This window comes from Cavia porcellus, unplaced genomic scaffold (genome assembly GCF_034190915.1).
Source record: "Cavia porcellus strain 051 isolate PalLab524CR breed Dunkin Hartley unplaced genomic scaffold, mCavPor4.1 scaffold_9, whole genome shotgun sequence".
NCBI lineage: Eukaryota > Metazoa > Chordata > Mammalia > Rodentia > Caviidae > Cavia > Cavia porcellus.
Genome location: NW_026947492.1, coordinates 80,769,059 through 80,790,597, shown reverse-complemented (window position 1 = coordinate 80,790,597; position 21,539 = coordinate 80,769,059).

The window sequence follows — 21,539 nt, the reverse complement described above, 5'->3', positions numbered from 1 at the left end:
TAGTTGGATTTTCACTGGTACTTTTAGTCTCATCAGATAATTCCAATGACAATGTAATATTGAGTATTCATTGTGAGAAATAAAATTCTGTTTCCTAGAGTGATTTTTAATAAATATTAGGCAAACATCACACTTTCAGATCTGAGATGCTCTCAAGAATCTATTTTTAGCAATGTTCTCTAAAATTATAGAAGTCATTATATAATTTTATAATACTAATACTTGTCCTGAGTAGCATGTGCACCCTGTTGTCTGATGCCCATCGTGAAAAGTGTCCTCTTTACTGAGAGAAGTGAACTGGATAAATCCTCGAGAACAATGAACTTAATGTTTTAATTAAATGACAGTGTATTCATGGGCAGGCACTGGAAAACTGAAAAGATGTGAAATTAAATTTTGTTATTCATCTATTGTTGGCCTATTGACACAGGCACTGGTGGAAGGTCACTATTTTTCACTTTCACAGAGGAGAGAGTTTGAGAGATTTAATATTTTGTCCAAAGTAATAAAGAATCCTCAAAACTATCTCTCCAGGAGAGAAGAGGCAGTAAATTATCTGGAACAGCAACCCTGCATATCAAGGGTGTGCAGGTCCCGCTGCTGAGACACAGGAGAGCAGCGCACGTTTATTGACGTCACAAGGTGATGCAGGCAGGAAAATAAAAAAATATTATAAGATCAAAAACAAGACAGCCCATTCCATGTTTAAGCAGGAAAGCAGAGTGACTTGTGATGGGGAGAGTGCTTGTTATCTAAATAGTTCTGAAATAAGTATCACAGGGGAAACTGAACATTGCTCAACCGCTGAGGAGAAGTAAGCCATGCACAGGACTGGGGAAGATGTTGTGGGCTGCGATCACTGAAAATGTGCTTGAGATGTGTTATTGCTACAGCTAGCATGGCCAGACCAGAGTCCGCACAGGAAGTGTGGGAGGATGTGAAGGAAGGACGAAGACAGAAGAAACAGAACACGGCTTTATCCTTCTCTTTTTCTCTCTGGTGGGAAAAACAAGGTCTAATTTAGAACTTTCATGCTATGGAACTTACAGACTTTAATAGCTTTATTTATTCATATTTATTCAATTGTAATATGTTTATATAGATACAGTAATACATCACTGTTTTACATTTGTTCAGGGAAATTAGAAATGCCACATTTCTTGGAATCATAGATGATAGAAAACATCAAACACCAAGCAGAACAAAACCCCATTTACTGAATATATTAGTTGGGGGACCACATTCTTTGGTCTCACCAGGTGTTGTTTTCTGTTTCTTGGTCAAAGGGAATCACTCAGAGCTGGAGTTTATTGCCTTCCGATAACTTGGATACATAGTGTGTGTGGAGAACATCACGTGACCATCCCTCTCTTTCCTGGTGAAAACACCAGGTCTTCCAAACTCATATGCACCATGCAGACAACAAGAAGCAAAACCTCGTGAGTCATCAGGTGAACAGTGATGGTGGCCATGTTGTCTCTGCATCTTGAGTTCTGTACATGTTTATTGTACACACAAGAGGGGCCACAAGGTGTACAACCTGCGTGTTTACATCTCATACTGTGTAACTCCGGGCAGCAGCTGAGTATGACCGGTGGTTCCTTACATTGTTTAGAACGTCAGTCCAATGTTCCTTTAAGAAGGCTACTTCTGAGTGCCGTGAGTAAAATCTGTTAAGGTGCCTCTAGTGTTCACATCAAATTGCTACTTCTCATGCAAGTTCATCATCCATGGCAGGTTTGGCTTTCCTTATGCATGGTTTTGTTCTGGCTTTTCTTTTCACTTGTTTTATTTTTTCCTACTTATTCCAACTCAACACTACCACAGTCCATTCCCATATATATTCCCAACAGAGTGCTTGTATTGTAATGGTGGAAGGCAAATTGCTTCCATTCTGGAACATAAAATAAAATAAAAAGAGTCAAAATAATAGCATATAACCATGTTAGTAGATTCATAATCCAAAGAGATGTGTATTTTCACGACAATAATGATGCTTGGATGGGAAGAAGTAAAATGGTTGATTTTTATACAAATGAACATAAGTCTTTATCAACATAAAATAACTGTAAAAATTTTTGTATGCTACATAGTAACTACAAGAAAAAAAATATACAAATAGGCAACATAGTATATTAATACAAAAATTTTGTAAAGTACAAATAAGATAGTAAGAAAGGAAATACAATAAAAGAACTATAAGACTAACGTTAAAGAGAGAAATAGAAGGGAGATAATAGGACACCAGAGATGTAGCTTTTGCAAATGGAAAAGAGACCAGCAGATGGAGAGAGGGAAGAGGGAAGGGGAGAGAAAGGGAACCAAAAAGAATAAAGATGTGTTAGGTACATGTCCCAGCAGCCCAGAGTGAATGTGTTAATTATGTATCCCAAACGCATACTGATAAAAACTTTGTTTTGTAATCTAAGAGAAACCCATTGACAAAGAGGAAACATCAAAGCTTTCTCTAACAGTGGTTACTTTAAAAGTAAATGTGTTATATTCAAAATGAAGGAACTGATATGGATGAATGAACAAAATAAGTGACTAAGTCTGTAGGAAATTTATTTCATACTTAAGGACTAGAAATGAGAGAAAAAATGTTTCACGAAAATATATAACAGGATGGTTGTATCTATAACAGAGGGAAGAGACTACAGCTACAAAACTGTCACAAAATCAAAAAAGTATGTTATGCATAGTAAAGAACAAATTAACCAGAATGGTACAGTTATAAACATATGCACACACAACATCAGAGTACCTACACACATAAAGAATTGTGTTTGTGTGTGTGTGTGTGTTGCATTTCACTTCCAACACTTTGAATACTCCATCCCACTCTTTTCTACCTTGCAAGGTGCCCTCTGCATATGTCTATTACCTTATGCACCATCATTTGTAAGCAAGCCTTTTACACAATGCATTATAAGCATCAATGACACTATTCATTCAGGAAAGATGGCTCATTTTTTTTGAAAGAATTCAAGATTTCGCTGCAAGTTTCATAGCTACAGGAAGGGCTCACAGCCATAGAACTGTTGGACCAAAGATAATTTTCCACCTCTCATGTTAGAATTGGAGTGATTCACATGTGAAAATCTTTGTGATGTTAACCTTTAAAAGTATCTTCTCTACTACCATTCTTGTGGAAGGATTAAACTTCTGCCCTGTACACAATTTTACATGAAGATGAGATGAAAATCTATTCCAAAAGTATGATTTTAAGATAGAGCCATCGAAGTATCAACCTTTCAGTCTGTATTTAAAGGAGAGTACTATTTAGCTATGCACAGACTTTGGAAATCTAAGAGGCTCAGAAGTTACCCATTCTTTCTCCTCGATAAATATGAAACAGATTCAGTTGGGAATATCAATTTCTGCTTTGCTGAAATAAGTCCCCAAGTGACAGAATGCAGAGGTTGAAACCCTTGGGAACAGATTAACAGCCAGAGAAATCATGTAACATAATGAGTGGGCCTCGGCAGTCCAAATCACCGGTATTGAGAAAGCTGTGGAGTAAACTGTTGTTCTTCTCCAGTGCAGAGCTCACTGAGATGCAGATTCTGATGCACTGTTATCTGCAGCTGGGTCAGAGGGTTGCATTTTTAAGTAAATCCCCAGTTAGAGCAGTGCTGCAGGCTCCTAAACCCCTCATCAGAGGTGCCTCTGCAGTAGACAGTCTGGAGACGTAATGATAGGTATTGCAGCAGAAACAGATTTTGTATGTTAGTCAACCTGGAAAATTTCTAGCTGAATTTTGTCACTCATCTTTCCCATATATTTTTCAGAGCCATTAGTCAAATAAGGTGCATACTCAGGCACCAGCCCGTGGAGGAAGGAAGGCTGAGAAAAGTTTGCTCAGCATAGGAATCCTTGTTTTGTAAAACCTGATTATAAAGATTTTACGATGCACTGATTGTTTGAAGGTCCTAATACTTCACTGGAAACATACTTCAAAAATGGTAGCTTATTTTGTATTTGCTCTACAGTTCCATCTGTTAAGTTAGATTTATGTTATTAATGACTGGCAGTTGGAAATTCTTTTTAGAAATAACCCTTTTTGATTAGAAATACTGTGCAAACATATTGTCTATCAGAAGACTTCTATATCTCAGCAAAAAATTTGTAATCGAATTGTACACTCTAGCACTTAAAAAGAGAAATTCAAAGAAAGATAAACATTGTTAAGAGTAAGCCTATAATCAACATGCGTGATTTGTGGATTTAATTTCCAGAACAGTTACAAATAATTGAGTCTACTTGCAAGCACCTTCAAAACTATTTTGCTCACCTACTCACCGTTCTTTTTTCAGGAATATTTGTACCTTCTTAAATTCCTCATATTAGCTTCTAAGTTCGGAAAAAAAAAAGAATGTAGCTAATTCTTGAAAGAGGTAATAATCATGAAAGTTGAAGAAAGCCTAATGGAAGGAAGACCTTCAAGTCAAATGCATTTCCACACATGTGCATGTATACACACACACACACACACACACACACACACACACACACACACGCACACACACACACACACGCACAACTGCCTGTAAACACTAAGACAAGTTGTGTCCTGCATGGAACTATTTAGCATGCAATAGAAAATGCATAAAATAAGGAAAAAATGATTTGGAAATACAACGATAAAGTAGATTTAAGTATAATGTTTTTCTATTAAGTTCAGATTTATTGAAACAGAATTTTCTAGCTGCTTCCCAGGTACGTTGTTACCCTGGGTTGTTTGTATGCAAGTGTTCTGTAATTCTGTAAAGAGTTTGTTCACTGTTGTAGGCTAGGGTTTGTGTGGGGCCTGTTATTTCCTGGAATGAGGAGTGATGGGTGGAAATTCTGGCTTGGTCACTCTGCCATCTGTTAGACTAGGAGTTGTCACACCAGGCAGTTTCTCAGTGGAACTAAAGGCAAAACAAAATGAAAAAGACAATAAAAAAAAGTAAGCAAAAAAAAAAAAAAAAGTCAAAGGTTTCTGGGGTTTTCTTCAGAAAAAGAAATCTTTCACAAAAAGAAATAATATAGTAACCAAGTTGTAACCCAGAATTTTTCAATATACACTGTGTGATCAAAAAGTACAATGAATTTCTAAGTGAAAATATTGCTACAGTAAAAGACATGTTGCTATTAGTTATCCTAAATCACTCCTTTTTTTTTTTTTTTTCTTTTAATGCACTTAACTTACCATTCCTGTCACTTTCAGAAGCGGTTCTCGAAACCTCTTTCATGATTGTCTTTGCTTACACAGTGTCCTAAACAGATTCAAGATGTTTGCCTTTCACAGTGACCCCAACTCTGCAGAAGACCCAGACGTCATTTGAGCCAGATCCATTGTATAAGGTAGATGGGGGAAGAGTAACGTTAGTGTGAGTTTGTGTTTCTGTTCTATGCACTCAGCAGCAGCGTTCACTGTATTTTTAACCACAATATATGTCCCAGGCTCATGATATCCATGGTTCTGTACCCTGCATTCAGCCAACAATGGAGAGAAACTATTTTGAGCAAAATCCATCTTTACTGAATATATATGCAGTTTTCTTTCATTACTACAGCAACTGTATACATAGCATTTTTATTTTACAAGGTATTATAAACTTTCTAGTGATATTCAAAGCCTGTGCTAGGATATACACAGGTTATAGTCCAAACTTGTGTTACTTTGTACAAAAGAATTGGATTTTCATGCATTCTGTAATCTATAAGGCATTCTGGAACTAATCACCCAAAATACTTAAGAAGAACTGTATAGAAAAAGATTTATCCTAAGGCATTAGCTCACGCAGTTAAGGAGGCTGACAGGCTCTAAGACCTGCAGGGTGACTTGGCAAGTAATGTGGAGGAGATGGCTCCACAATGAAGACCAGCAGGCTAGAAACTCAGAAAGCATCAGTGTTTCTGTCTGAGTCCGAAGGCGGTAAAATCCAATTTCCCAGGGAGAGGAAATCAGAAAGGAATAATTCACCTGTAGTCAGACGACAGTCACCAGCCTTCTCAGCAGAGTTTTCAGCTGATCAAATGAGCTTCCCTTACCTTAATGAGGGTGATTTGTACTCCTCATGCAGAGTTTAAATTCTATCAATGTAGATGTTAATCTTGTACATAAAGACCAGCACCCAAATCCCAGTGTAAGACCGGTGTCGCAAAGGAGACCTCAAGGATTCAGCTCTCCTGCAAGAACAAAGGAGTTTTTATTATTCTGTGTGCACGGGGTCCTCCAAACAGGTGGAAATGGAGAACACCTTACTCAAGCAGGGCTGTGTCTTTTAAGGCCTAAAACCGCAAAGCAAGCAAGCGTTGTTACAGAAGCCAATCATAGCGATTAGAGCAGGGCTGATGGTGAGCTGTCCTTAAGGGATTGGGTTTCTTAGTGGGGCGAGGGAGTGTCTCCCGAGAAGGGGTGGCATTTTTTAGGAACAGGCATTTGTCCCATGACTGGGAAAACAGCCTGTTTGTCTCAAATGGTCTGGAAACACTGGGTCCTGTGGGGGTGGAGCTGCACATAGTTTGGAAACTCGCACCACAAGTCCTCCTGAATAGAAAAGTCTAACAGCAATTAACAACCTTAATTACCTTACTTTAGCACCACAACCATTCTATTTGTAGAGGGCAACAATGGTTAGCATATCAATTAGGTAAGATTTTACAATTCTGTACAGAGGAGAGCATTGATTAACATATCAATCTTTTACCCAGAGGAAAAGGAAGACACACATTTACAGTTACAGGTATTACTGTGATATAATACCAAGTTACAGGTATTACTATGATATAAACAAAGCTATTTTTGTGAAGAATGTACAATCTAATACAATCTGATGTAATTAACACTATTTGTGACGGGGCTACCAGGTAGAGAAGACCCGGGTTGTCAGGAGCTATTACCACAGGCCTTTGTTTTATGGCCTTTAGGAAGTTAAAACTTAACTTAGTTATATTTGCAGGGAGAAGGGGAGGGGAAGTAGCAGATGGAAGGAGCTTTCTTGGTCTCTTCACCAGAATAATGTTTGATCAAATAGCTGGACTCCTCAGGGTCTACCCAAGTTAACCAAAAATTAACCAGTTCAGTTTCCCTACCCATGTGTGAGGAGCTAGGGATAAAGACTGTGCCACCTGGCCGGTCAACATTTCCTGATCTGTGTAACACGCAATGTAGAACAAGATGTCACCACAGATTATCATTCAACTTAGGCTTCTCTGTGATCAGAAAATGATAACCTTGTGAGCAATCTGAAGGGAAGGGAAATCATATGACCGTGTGTTCTCCCAGATGCAGTAATGAAATTTTATATTAAACAAATTGTAGCATTATGCATTTCTTTTTTTTTTTTTCTCCAGGATGTATTTGATAAGAATTTCAAAGTATAAGTGTGATTCTTCATTTTTAATAGGTAGGAAATAAGGCTTTGGTTAAGTGAGAAATTTCTCCCAATTTAAAAAAATATAGTACAGACTACGTTTTCAATTTATAACATTTTGATGTATACAAGAAAAGTGGCATTTCTTTTAACTACTCAAGAAGTTGAGCTCTCTCTCAACAATTATCACATGTATTACTTAAATAAACATCTTTGTGATATACTTTTTCTTATACTTTTGTCTTTTTCTTTTTTTTTTTTTTTTTTTTTGTGTGTGTGTGTGTGTGTGTGTGTTTTTCCTTTTTATCGACACCTGGGATCGAACTCATGAATATGCCGCTGAGCTAAGTCCCCAGCCCCTTCTTGGTGTTTTTATGGAAACTTTTGGAGGTTTAAGATTTCTTTCTCCAGTTTATCTTTCTTCAAAGCAATTTTGTTGTTAGACGTGCAGTGACGGTGAATTTATAGCACACGTGCTGTTTGCTTTTGTTCTAAGACAATAAATGTTAATGCATGAAATTTTTCATTCTAAACTAAATCCTTAGTGTACAGTTTTAATTGCAGTGTTGTCACTTTGCTGTAAATAAGTGAGTTCTGGGTTGCAGATTAGGTACTGATCTCTAAAATGTTCACCATCACTGATATATACTGTAACTAAAATATTAATCTAGCTGTCTCCAGGATCTCTCTCTCTCTCTCTCTTCCATCCTAAATGGTGACTCCTAATCAGAAGACTGCTTATTCCCAGGGCTTAGAGGTCACAGTCACTAGACTATGTAATCTAATCCATACTGCAGTTTAAAATTCTTCAGGAAGATTACATGTGAAGCGTCAATCGGTCCAAATAAGCAACAAGGGTAGATATAATGAAATTTACAAAGAATAAATGACTCACTAATTTGAATAAAAATGAAGCCTTCACCTTTGCCAACAAGCCTGCAGTTATGATCTTCCATTTCAGTTTAATCAGTTTCCCTACCCTAATTTTGTCCTGAGAGGATCATCACTTGTGTGTTCATGCTTATTTATTTCTGTGATAATTAGTTTCAGTGTTGAACATGCAAAGCAATGAAAGCTTCCCTAGGCTGAAATCAAAATTTGCTTTCTACACATTGGTTGCTTCTGAGCTTAGAGGTTTCACTATAATTTTTTTAATTTCTTTTTTAACGTGGATTTTAAAAACTTTCATAGCCCTTGTGCTTAGGAGCTTTGCAATTTTAAATCTTTCAGGGGAGTAATGTGAGATTGACTGAACAGATCTGAGTCTGATTTGAGAAGCTGTTCTTCAGAATCGTGCTCTCATTTTCCATCTGAGGACAAGTTTCTCATCTAAACCAGCAGGTGCTAATAACCGCTAAGTCTCTTCTTGAGGTACTTCCTTCAAATTGTATCACTGTTTCTTATCCTTGAAATTCTGTGCTTCCCACTAAGAAATTTCTTTAAGTTTTAAAAGACATACTGCCCATACAGTGTGCTTCCAGCTGATAACTTTCCAGCTTCACCCCGGAAATCCTGACTACTTAAGGTGATTACAAAATTCAACAATAGTGTGCTATTAGGAGGGCTGGCATTCATTTAATCAATATTTATTAACACTTTCTCCAGGCCAGGCCCTTCAGAAGAGAGATGCAAATATAAACTATCATGCGGCTTCAAGATACTGAGTGTAGAATATTCATGTGGAAACTAATAGAGAAAGGTTTTTGGTAAAATGCAGATATTGATCCCAGAGGAGCCCTTCCTGCGTTTCTTCCCAGGTCTCAGAATATAACAATGTAAATTCCCAGAGACATAAAACAAGGAATTTAAATAAAAAATAACAAACCATATGTAAATTATGCAACAGAGGTTTTAATAAAAATACTGTTAAGTTATGCAATTATTATGGTACATTACTGAGCAAAGATTGAAATCCTACACAAATTTATCTAGAATTGGCTCAAATAATAAGGTGTTAAAAAAATCTCAAAGAAGTATGACAGAAATGCAGGTAGATATTCTAGGGAAGAGAACCTTATTTAGACGAACTTGTTAGATTCCTGGGACTAGAAACTCATTCCATTTGAGGAAAACAGAAATCTTACACCACCACTGAACTAGAACCACCTTGAGGGAAAACAATGAAATAATTCTGGAGTTACTTGCAGTCAGAGTTTGAAATTCCTTAGACACTGACAATTTAATTAAAGTTCCTTTTAACTGGCACAGAGAAGTAAAATTATAAATAATAAGGAATCAGGCAGTATGTTGATATATGATTACGTTTTTAATGTTTAAAGCACACCGTACATATTTATGTCCTTAGACATGTATTATTTCCTTACAGTAAGATCATGAAAAACATTTTCTTCTGTCTTTCATGTAAAACACAGAGTCAGCCTCCAAGGCAGTAGCTCACCAGAACGTATGATCTACAGCTCACTAGGCGCTCTTCAGTCTTCCCCACTCCCCACTCCTGACTGCTCTCCAGGTGCTGGTAATAATGATCCTGGTACTTACTAACTCTAACTTCTAGGACATCAAACAGTTTAGATTCCAGGTGAGTGGTATCTTCTCTCTGTTCCTGGGGTTTTGTTTCACTTAGCTCCATCAGTGTTATTGTAAATGACAGGATTTCTTTCTTTCTTGGGCTGTATGCATGCTGTACTTTCTCTGTCCTGTCGTGGCTTGATGGCTTTTAGGTTATTTCTGTTTCCTGGCTATTGTCAGTGGTGTTGCAATAAACATGGGAGTGTAGGTTCTCCATGACATACACATTTCATTTCCTTTGCCTACTTAATGATACTGCAATGGTGTGATCAGAATGTAGCTCTGTGTTGATTTTGTGAGTAACATCCGTATCATTCCCATGCAGCTGTACTAACTTGCATTCCTACCAATCGACTGTAGGGATTTCCTTTCTCCACATTTTTGGAGCTCTGTTATTTTGGGATGGGTTGCTATCTCATGGTGGTTTCTATTTGCATTTTCAGAATTTCCATTTCATGTTGAATCAGATGGTATAATATGTAGGAGTTTATACGTAGGTCTGGATTCTGCATCATGACTGATAGGAATCTGATTTGTAATTTAAGTAGCTCATTGTAGGGCTGTATCAGCTTCATGAGGGGGCAGTGAGAGCAACTAGGAGACCACAGTAGTAGGCAGGAAAAAGTGATGGTGGCTTGAGCAGGATGTAGCAGGGAGCTGAGCAGAAGCACAGTAACTATATGCTTAATGTAATTGGATGAGTTTAAAAATATACAGTTGTAATGGAATGAAAGCAACAGGGAAGAGACAAAGTGAGAAATAATTCTGTACTAAATGTTGAATCTTGTTATGAAAGATTAAAGACTCCTGAAATGCCCTCCGTGAAACTGTGACACCAACAGTTATCACAGGAGAAAACACAGTTGAAGGAAAGGGGTGGGATTTCAGTTCAAGCATGGGTTAAGACTGAGAAGTACTCGTGGTGAAGGGTTTGCTGCCCTGGGAGGCAAGACTGCTCATGTGCGATAGGAGTCCAAATTGTTTCCCATCCCAGCAGTCACTCATGTATGCTTGTTATTTGTGAATTAAAATTCTCAACCATCCCTACAATGTACAGGTGGACACTGAGCCTCAGTACCCTACAGTGTGACGTAGGAATGGATTGTTTGAAGGATAACCAGAGCTGCACATCTGGAACCATATCAGATGCAATAAACCAACGTGATTCAAACAAAAATTATTTTTAAGGTCTGACCAGTATCCATAAACCATAAGTAATGATTAGATCAAAGCTGGAGAGTATGTCAAGTTTACAATCTGATAAATCTCTTTTAGGATGAGGGCCTCAAAATAGTGAAAACTAAGAATGAAGTGTGCTGTTGACTGCAGAGATGTGAGCACAGATGTTATGTTTTGGTATTGGTCAGGGCCTGGCAAGTAAGACCATTTCCCCATGTTTTTCTATGTCTTCATCTAGCAGTGGACTATCCTTATAGACGGCCCAGTCTGGGATGGTATGTAAAGCTCTGGGGGACTTCCACTTATGAGTACAAAAACTAATCAGCTGCGTGTTCAAACACATGCTTGACCTTGGGTGATGAATAATTCTACTCTTCATCCAGTTGACTGTTTTGATCTGTCCTAGGATGAGCTTCATTTTATTATCACAGCAGATTATTAGTTTCCATATGGGTAAATAAAGAGTTAGAGAAGAAAAGCCAGACTTACGTAATGGTCACATCCTGATGCCATGATTTGTTCATAAATCATTCTGAAATTTGCCAATGGAACAATTGCTGTGATTCAAAAACAGGGTGGTGTCAGAGATATATGTGCACCTATGTTCATAGCAGCACAATTTGTGGTGGCTAAATTTTGGAAACCACCAAGAAGCCCATTAACTGCAGAGTGGATAAAAAAGATGAGGTGCGTTTATACAATGGAATATTACTCAGCAGTTAAAAAGGATGATTTTGTGGCCTTCATAGATAAATGGAGACAACTTAAGACAATCCTCATAAGTGAAATAAATACAAATCATATTTATAAATACAACATTGTGTCTCTAGTGTAAAAGTTAATTTGAACTGTATGAGTAACTCAAACCCAAAGCATGTAATTGATATTGTAAAAAAGAGAGGAAAAGAAAGTGCTATATAAAGGATATAACTGCATGCATGTTTAAATGTTTAAGATACATGACCATATTACTAAGTTTTTTGTTGAGTCTTTGAGCAGCACTGTTTGAAGTCTCACTGTGTGAATGTCTACTTTGTATGCTTTAATTTCGTAACTTGAAAAACTATTTCTAAGAGGACAGTATGCATTTTATCAACTAGTGATTTCTTACTGCTTATTTTTTTGAAAATCTGTATTATTACTACCATTTTTTTCTGTTTTGCTTTTTTTTCTCTTTAAATAAAATTGTAAAAAACTCAGGGTGCTGCTCCCTGTATTGCTGTGTGCGTGGGTGCCACTCCACACTGGACCAACTCTGCTTCACTGTGCTTTGCAAGGAGAAATCTCCTTCCAGTTGGACTCTTTGAGGACTCAATGACACTACGAGCTGGGCGTGGGTGAGTTCATGCTGATCTTTTACACGGGGAGCTAAACTGGCCCTGACTGTAGAAATTCCCTCGCAGGGAATGGGAGCAGAGCAACAAACAGAAAACAACTGCAACGCAATCCTGGAGTGAGAGGGGAAGCCTAAGCAATGGAGGTGTGCAGGACCCAAAGGAACTCATGCGGAGCTGGTATAGCCACGTCCTCCCTTCTCCATCTGTTCTATAATCACGTGCAGTATCACATGGCTGCACATACTTTCAACATGTGAAATGCGGAAGAGACAAAGTTCTATTCTTTGATTTCCTAATGAATGGTCAAGTGGAAATGACTAAAGCAATGGAGAAAAATAATCAGTAAAAAGTAATTGGAAACTTTGGAATTAAAAAATGCACACTTCCTGTAGCTGAGAACAGGGGCTTCATCTTCAGCAAACTTCACTGCTCTCAGTGAAGCGGACAGCGTGGTCAGAAGCTAAGGATCACTGTGGGGACATGGTTGCCGGTGTCTACCTGCAGAGGAAGAGACTGACACAGCCATCCAGGAGCAGGAAAGGGAGCCTGGCACAGACGTGATGCGTGGTCACTGGACAGCCAGGCCACGGACTTAAGGGAAACCAGGGACATTTTTTTCCAGACACAGCCGCAGTGCTGCAGACTCTGAGTGTATTCAGATGGTCTGAGTGCTGTCATCTCGCCGAGGGAATAAAGAAAGAACTGTGTAAAAGAGAAGTAAATGTTGGAGTGAAACAATCGGGAGCAACAGTAATGAGTGGCTGTGGATTCCTCACTCCCACTGATGACACTGTGTGACAGGGATGTGCACTGCGGGATGAGAGCTACCTTCTTGTTTGCCTAAAGTTTGCTAGCACAGCTGTTGCTGGAGAACTTACATCACTCACTTTTTGTTGGAGGAAAGTCACAGTATATTTTTGCCTAGAATGAGACATAGCAAATCTGCTTAGTTTTCCAATAATGTAGCACTTTGTATACCTCTCTATCAATTATTAACTAGCCATGCAACACCCCTTCCAATAGCACCCCGTCATCATCAAATTAGGGCCTTCATCTTGTTCTGGTATAAGGCCAGGCAGACACTGAGGGTTCAATCACAAGGATATTTGTTTAACTTCTTTGAAGTAATGTGACCATCATGCAAACTGATGGTATTGTCACTGCTATTTCATATTGCTCTTTATAATTAGAAGGGTTATATTATAGGCCTTGGAAATGACTAGAAGAGAATTATAGGAAAAAATCAGGATCTATCCTGGACATGTTAATGTAATATCCCTCTCTAAATTCTGTTTTCCTAACTCATATGTCACATTTGATTCTCTTGTAGGTTATTGTTTCAGGTTTTTAATTGAAATTAGTAATCACTTAAGCATTCATAAATTAGAAGATCATATTTAGTGTATTCAAATGTAACAGGAACCCAAGAATAAAATATAAGGTAGCCATTTAAAATTTTTTCAACTGAAACTCCTTCTGAAAGAAGAGTTACTGTTTTAACATCATACAGAAATTGAGTTACAGTGTTTCTTTGTGTCTCTCACAGCATTTCTTTCTGTTTATAACTTTCTCAGGAGATGACCTGTTCTGGGTTTTGTTTTAAATTATTTTTTCTCATTTGTTTACATTGGTCTTTGTTCAATTTCTGTAAATCAGCTTTCCAGCTTAATGCCCCAGTTCTTTTAAGCCTGGTTTTGTTTTATGAAACCAGACACCATAGTGGATTGACTCCTCGTTTGGTGAACTTTCCACAACTGAGTAAACTGAGACGTAAGTCAGGACCACCAGGGAGATATTTTAATATAAGTGATTATTTATAGGACAGCTATTGATTAGTATCTACTAATAATGCTTTCAAATGATGCTGTATTTTAAAATGTCAAATACTGTCTCACTCTATAACAATTACTCCCATCTAAATTATTGTTATAAATAAAATTAGAAATATCATCATAGAAAGGCTTGAAGTTCTAGCATATGAACTAATTTTGAACCTTGAAAAGCATTGTCACAATTCATAAATTAATTACTTGAATGACTGCTTTGTTTTATGCGAGCTACCTTGGTAGATACCTTTTGGTTTACAGTGGACTCTGTTCTGTGTAAGTTTCATTCTCTCTTTGTTTACTCAGAGTTCTGTTTGGGGGTCAGGTGGGACTACAAGGAACGGGCATGAGTGAAATAATGGAGCTAGTGTAGGTCTCAGTAAATCTGATTTTGACCTTTTGGTTGAATGTCATTTTGATTTCTGAAGTGATTTGATGATACAGCAATACACGATGAATCAAGTACTAGATTTGTTTCAACTTTTTGTGGTGCTCTGAATTGAACTGAGGGTTTCACACTTATCAGGCTAGTGCTGCTCCTCCTGCTCACCCTCCAGACTCAAGTACTAAATAGTGTAAAACTATGTTTCATTGTCCTGAGGGCAACAGAAGCCTCTACCAGTAAAGTTTAAAAATACATGTGCTGAGGGCCAGGGCTTTAGCTCAGCGGCTCAGTGGTACAAGTGCCCTGCTTGGCAGGTGCAAGGCCCTGAGTTTGATCCCCAGTTTCCCCCTGCCCTCCCCCCCCCCCAAAAAAAAAGAGAGTTGCACTGAATGATACTTGGAGAAACTGGGCAGGCTCTTCTGGATGAAGAAATCTAGCAGAGATACAAGCTCAAAGTGAGAAGGACACACAATAAGATTCTAATCAAGGTCATCCTGAGAGTTCCCGCATTGTCTACTCAATCCCTGATAGGAAGTTTCAGATCAAAATTGAACAAAAGTAAGTAGAGGAGGTAAGGGGAAAGAGGGCAGAGGGGAAGGAACCGGAGGGGAGGGGGATATGAATTTTTAAACTTTTTGCCTTGTATTAAAATCCTATATTTAAGGACACAACTTGGATGAACTTTACTCATTAGTCTATATAACTAATTTATCAGTAACATATTTCTTTTATAATATAATATTGGGTAATATTCACATAAATTTACATTTTTGTAAAAGGCAATGCATTCCAGATAAATTTGATGGCAATCAAAGAATTACTGAAGTTGAAAAAAAAAGGCCAGAATGCCAGTTTCTCCAGTCTTGACTTTCCTGAGGCACATACTGTTTTTGAGCAGTAATCTTCATAATTTTGCACAAATATTTTGGGTGATCATCAGAAATTAATGTCTCTGCTTCTTTTCTATTTTATTTCAAAATAATTTGTTTTCCCATTTAAGTTTAAAAAATATTTTCTTTGTTATTATATATATATATATATATATATATAAAACCTATGATGTGTCTGAGATAAATTATACTTTGTTTTGTGAGGCATAGAAGAGATAGATACTCTTTCTGTTAATCATCACTTATATAGCACTAAAATAATTTTTTTCTTGTGTCTGTTTTCTTGGCAAAATAAGTTAAAGTTAAACTTAAGTAAAAGAAACACATGAAAGGAGAAAATATTTATAGGCTTCTCTGAGTAAATACATATTTGTTTCAAGAAAAAAAACTGCATAGTTAATGGAGAAATCTATTACAATTTATTTACACATAATTTTTTGATTTTTATTTTTTTGTATGGGGGATCAAACTCGCGACTGTGCACTTGCAAGGCAGGTGCTTACGCCACTGAGCTAAATCCCTAGCCCCCTGCACATAAAAATTTTATGCATTGAAATACATACAGTCTAGAAGTTCCATCTTCCATATCAAAATAATTTTTCAAAAAGTATTTTCACTTTCAATTATTGAATCAGTAAAAGACTCAGAGTACTTTTATGTTGTTTTAGTGTTAAAATGGAAAATATATATATGATTTTAAATTTGCTTAATATTGCTACCTGATTACAAAAAAATTTTTAATCATAGAGCACAAATGTAAAATATATATTGGACAAAAGTCTCAGTTTTTGATGCTGCCATATTTTATAAAAATGTGTTTATGTATTGGAAATGACTGCTTTTTATGTCAAAGCATCGATGTCCAGTTTTTAAACAAAAATCCTAGGACAAGTTTATAGAAAGTCTTCTTTGTCATTTTCAATTTCAGTTCCCTTGGTATGAAGAAGTAAATGTTTTAAAGCAGGCACTGAGATACCAGCTGCCGTGTAAACAGAACACTCACAGCTGAGCACACTCTGCTTACAGGGGATCCAACACGCATTTATAGCCAAGCCCGTGGCTCTGCCTTGACAGTGACTTAGGATGTACTGAGAGTGACTGGAACAAGTTCAGTAATGATTAAAAACAAAAATGTTCCTGCTAACAGGAGTTCCATAAGCAAAGTCCATTTATAAACCACACCGTGCCTTCCATGAGCATGGTACACAAGCTAAACCAGTGAGACGGTGGATGAATTGCAGATGCCTAATATATACGTCTGAGGTCAGGAACACGTTTTCTTCAGCTGAACTACTCGAAGCTCACATAACATGGACAGTACAATTGCTGCTGGGGGTTCCTGTGTGATTTTAGGGACCCAATATATTTATATATGCCTCTACATTTAAAGTGTTATGACTTTGCTTTTTTTCATTTTTAATTTTTTTTCATTTTTTTCTTTTTCTTTTCTCTATCTTTCTCCCTCACACTCTGTCTACTTCTCTATCCCTCCATCTTTGTCTCTCTATCTCTCTCCCTCTCTGTGTGTCTGTCTGTCTCTTTGTCTCCTTATTTTTTCCCCTCATGGTACTGGGACTTGAACCCTGGGTTTTGTCATAGAGCTATATTCCTATCCCTTTTCTCATTGAACTATATCTCCAGCACTTTTCTTTCTTCTCTTCTCTTTTCTTTCGTTTCATTTCATTTTGTCACGCTCTCAATCCATTCCTAAGTTGAGCAGCCTGGATCTGAATTTGCAGTCCCCTCCCTCAGCTGCCAGTGTCCTGTGGTTCCTGGTCTGAACCACCAGACCGGGGATGCTGTGGTTTTTTATGAAGACCACAACTACTCTTGATAATAGAGAGACATGATCTGCAGGATGTGAAGAATGCCGCTTACAGGTTCTGAATTTTGTCACTTAAGACAGAATGAATTCCAGGATTCTAGACTGCAGTACTTGTGGCTGTAACTGCTTTCTCTTATCCATGATGACCCTGAGTAAGATACACACAGCAAGACAGTGAGACATTCTCTTACAGGGAAGTTAGCTTATTGTTGTAGTGAAGGGTTATCAGGAGAGTAATTACAGACAGGACACAGAATTTGTATTATTTTATGATGGTCACCCAGAGTTAAACAAGAAAGTGTAGGAAATCTCTCCACAGCACTAAATTCCTAGAAAATCTAGCCGATGGCTGGAATCGCACAGATATGTCCTGCATGAGTCCAGCTGATGACCAGGAGCCCATGACAGTGCCTCTCATGAGTCCAAATTGAGGGCTAATGCCCACAACAATGACTCATGGCAGTCTGATTTATGGATCTGTGCTGGGAAGGCCCAAAGGTCAGCAGTAGAAGCCAGAAAGTCTATGCCAGCAGGGTGAAGGAGCTGTGCCAGTAGGTCGAGGGTTCTGAAGGGAGCCATAAAATGATGCTCAAAAGGTGGACCAGTGCTATCCTGAAAAGCACAGCCTTCCTTAGTGACAATGAGGTTCCAAGCTCCTCAGATAATAAGAACAGTTGAGTACACACCAGGAAGCCAGCGTTACCACCTTTCCCTGGATATTAAACAGCACATATCTTCCTCTCTGGAACCTGGAAGCAATGCACAATATAAGGACCAGAGCTTCCCTAAAGTGAAACACAGCCACTTTCAGTGACAAGACCCCCAGCTCCTCTGATGACAATGGCCAAATTCATGTTGGGGAAGCCAGCAAGACCAGTTCCTCCAGGAGAACCAATGGCTCCAAATGACAGCAACACTGAGGAGAGCCCACAGCATCTCACTCTTCCTTTTATGCTGGAAGCTTTCCTCAGGGGGACCCTTCACACTCAGCACCATGCCGATTTAATTCAACTAGTGTTAAGATGACCACCAGCATTTGTTATTTTATTTCTTGGTAGTTGTCATTGTTTCTAATGTAAGACAGAATCTTGGCATTGTTTTAATTTGCGTTTCTCGAATGATCAGGGGTGTAAACATTGTGTATCTGTCTTAATTACTTTTCTTGTTGTTGAGACAAAATATTTGAACCTAACATTAATGGAGGAAAGATTTATTCAGCCATCACTCTGCTCTTTTTCACTTGGTGAAAGAGATAGCATCACATCCTCAGTTAGAATAGCTTGTCTGAACCTGACACACAAAGTCCAGTCTCATTTCAGTCAGCTTTGCTAATTTAGGATAGTTCTCCTTTGAGTAGTCAAATGATGACTCCCATTGGTATTCACACCTCTTCCATCCCAACTTTTAGTTTTGTTTTTTTTTTTTTTTTTTCCATAAGGCAGAAAACACTCAGAATTTGGAGATTCTCTCTCTAATTCTTTTTTTCTGATATTTCTCCTCTTCCAGTGCACTTCAACCCTGTACTCATTATCTTTGTGATAGTGCAGTAAGATTAGATTATTCCACCAGCTTCCATTGAAATGTTAGGTTCTCATTGTAATATTTTTCTGTCACAAGAAAAAAAATTAAATAGCTTCTCTTTCAGTGTTTGCATTCACCAACAAAATGTACCTGGTTTCTGTTATTCTTCTTTATTTCATGTTGTTTTTTGTTTGTTTGTTTGTTTGTTTGTTTTTTTTTGCATGATTCAAATTTTATACTACCTATGGACAGGATGATCCAGTAGGGTGTTATCCATACTGGGCATCAAAGTGATCTATTTAAGATCAATTTTACATTTTCTACAATTAGTGTCCAAATTCAGTGATAAAGTGAAACTGACACCTCATCATGTGTATCGTTCTGCATTTTATAGGACTCATTGATTTTATTTATCTGTTTATTTTTAATGATGCCCAATGTTATATGAAGCATATAAAATGCAATCTCCAGAAAGTTGAAACTCCCACACTTCATGGGAAGGGTGCATGCGTTCAGAGGAGATGGTTCACTGGAGTCTACATTTAGTATGGAATTAGGAAGGGGAAAAAGAGTTTAAAAATTAAGTATAAAAAATTCAAGGAAGAAAAGTGAATGCAAAATGTCACAGGAGGTTGTAGATGGTGAGGGACACAAAGAACGCATTTTATAATCACATAAAATAATGCTTACGATTGTGACTGCATACTAGAATAATTTGAAAGTTACTTAATCTAAGCATGAATTTCCTCATTTGTCAAATGGAGTCACCCGATGCAATAACATGCTTTGAAGATGTAGTGGCATTGTATATATATTGTATTTAGTTTTTGAAAATGATGATCTATTCAACTCAGCTTCTAGTATCTTTCTTACAAAGAAATATTATCTAGTACATGTCATTGCTAATGTTCTGCTATTTACTAGTTGAGAAATGGTTTCTACCTTGTGGAATTTAGAAGACATATGGGTGTTTGCAATAGAGGAAAGTGTTTTATGGACTTCTGTAGGTTAATATTACAGTGGAAGAATGTGCCAGAGTACGTCAGATAGTAAAGAAAGTCACCATGTTCAGAAGGCAGAGTCCTGGTGAGAGAACAGCTACATGCAGTGTGAGACAGCTTGGGGGGCCCAGATGACAAGTGTGGCTCTGCAGGGTACTGGGTGGTGACATCCAGGAGGTCAGGTGGAGGAGACTGTGAGTTTCAATTTGAATTGTGCTGAGGGGTTAGGATTCGCCCTGAGAAGAATGGAACAAACATCTTTTAGGATGCTAAAATCACATGTCCTTTTCTGATCCCTTAAGTCTTGCCGTCTACTCACCCTCATCATTTACCTTAAAATTTGGATCCTTTACTCCTACAATTTAGCTGGGCACTTTCAAAATAAGCATTATGTTTATAAATCTTATTGCAAAAAATTTGAACTGCTTCCATTGTCAGGTTCATTGTGAATGCATAAATTTAATGTTTTCTGATAACGAACACAAAACAGCTCAAACTTTATGAAGAAAAGCCTGCAACTAACTGTGATAGAGAAGATTAATTTACAAAATCCAATTACAGCTTCCTCCTGTTTCTCTTCATTCTCCACTCCTCCTCCTCCTCTTTCATTTCCTACTCTTCTTCTTTCTATTCATGTAATAAAACACTGACCTTGTAAATTGGGTCTCCTCTAATGGATTTATTTTGTTCATTCAAAATCTCATCTTCTCTCTTCAGTTTATTAATTTCAAATTTCTCTTTCCTCCTTTTTGCTTTTATTGGTACATGATTACAGTACATAATGATTATACTCAGTGAAGAAAATTGACCCATGTACATAGCACATTTCAATTCCCTTCTCCCCATCCCTCCACCCCACTTTCATTTTTTCCAGCATCAGGTTCTTTTTTTGTTGTACTCATAAAGTTAATTATCATGTGTACAGATTGAAAATCAGACTAATAGGACAAAGAACAAACATGTAATACAGTTATAGTAAGTCAAGGTCTAATGTACATACAGTGCCTGCATTGGATTGCAATACCTTTTCTTTTTCTTTTCCTTAGTTCTTACATTTCTCTTTCTGTCTCTATGATGCACCATGCAAATATCTAACTTAAGAATATATCTTTGCTTTGAGGTTTTGAATTTTAAAATTAAGGAAAAGAAACGAGTATAAATGACTCAAGGAACCACATCCCATATTCTCAGCCTCAGAATAAACAAACTTTTTGATGAATTTGCTTCTAACTTTTTCTGTTTTGATCACATTTAAGTAGTACTATCTGAATACAATGGCTTCCTTTAGAAATAAGAGACCCTTTAAGCAAAACTGGATGTCTTTTCTGCCACTTACTGTTTGAAGGAGATAAATTAGGTTTTCAGAAGCCATTACTACAATAAGTTTTCATATTTTATGCACACATAGACATTGATGTTATGAATTATACCATGACCCCATCGATCTCTGTCTCTTTCAGATCCTAAGAACATACTGAATTTATCACCACTTGAATCACTTCTGTTCAGTAAACTATACTCCACTTCAGCACTTATAAAATTCTCCACAATTTGAGCCCATGTGCCTCTTTCTTAGAAGTTTCCTGAGGCCATTTCATGCAAACACCCTTTCCCCCCTCAGATCATCCTATGATCTTCTATGTTACTGAAGTAAGCAGGACACATTGAAGGTGGTAGTTCTG